Source organism: Hipposideros armiger, unplaced genomic scaffold (genome assembly GCF_001890085.2).
Source record: "Hipposideros armiger isolate ML-2016 unplaced genomic scaffold, ASM189008v1 scaffold_222, whole genome shotgun sequence".
NCBI lineage: Eukaryota > Metazoa > Chordata > Mammalia > Chiroptera > Hipposideridae > Hipposideros > Hipposideros armiger.
In genome coordinates, this window is record NW_017731572.1 from 2,061,325 (window position 1) to 2,062,609 (window position 1,285).

Here is a 1,285-nt window from a genome sequence, read left to right on the forward strand (position 1 = left end):
ATCCACTCTACTATTGATGGACATTGGGCTGTTTTCAGTTTGGGGCTATTATGAATAGTGCTACTCTGAACATTGTATATGTCTTTCAGTGAACATATGAACACATCTCAGTCTGGGTTATAACTAGGAGGGGATTTCATGGGTCCTAGAGGATGCTATGATCAGCCTTGCTAAATATCAAGTTTTCCAACGGGCTCCTATAAGCAGTGTGAGAGCTCCAATGCATCACATTCTCACCAATTTGTGGTTATTTTTCATTTTGTTTCTATACTTACCACTTGGGGAGTATATATTGTTACCTACTTATGATTTCGATTTGCTTTTCTTGATGATTAATGAAATTAATCTTTTAATGTTATTGGCGATTTGAAAATCTTCTTTTGTGAAATGCCTTTTCAAGTCTTTTGCCCTTTTTCTCTATTGTATCATCCATCTTTTTCTGATGGATCTATAGGAATTCTTTATATAGGCTGCCATATTTATGTTTCTATCCCCAGACCCAGCACATTGTCCATTTTATAGCATGTGCTTAATAGCTCTTAGGTTGTTGTTGAATGAACCAGCACACATGGTGAGGAAAAATACCCTTGTCAAATGAATGAGGCCTTTATATATTTTTTGTTTAGTTTTTGGGTTTATGTTAACAGCTTAATTGAGGTATAATTTACATACCAAAAGTTTACTTGTTTTAAGTGTACAATTCAGTGATTTCCTGAGTTGTGCAACCATTACCACAACCCAATTTTAGATCATTGTCATCACCCCAAAAAGAAAGCTTGTGTATTTACTTACTTCCTATTCCCAACTCCAGCTCCAGGCAACTGTTCATCTATTTACTGTCTCTTATAGATTTGCCTTTTTTGGACATTTCATCTAAATGCAGTCATCCAATATGTAGCCTTTTGTGTCTGAATTCTTTCACTTAATATAATGTCTTTGAAGATCATCCATATTGTAGCATGTGTCCATCCCTTTTCACGGCTGAGTGAATATCCCACATCTTGCCTATCTATTCATCAATTGGTGGACATTTAGATTATTTCCACTTTTTGGTTATTATAAAAAATGGTTTTATGAACACTCACTACAAGTTTTTATGTAGCCATTCATTTTCATTTCTGTTGGGAATTGCTGGGTCATATGGCAAATTTATGTTTAACTTTTTTTTTTTTTTTAAGATTTTTATTGGGGAATGGGGGGATGGGAACAGTGCTGGGGAATTGGGGGAAGGGGAACAGACAAGTTGCTGTCGTTTTGTTCTTCAATCTAGTTGTGGAGGATGTTG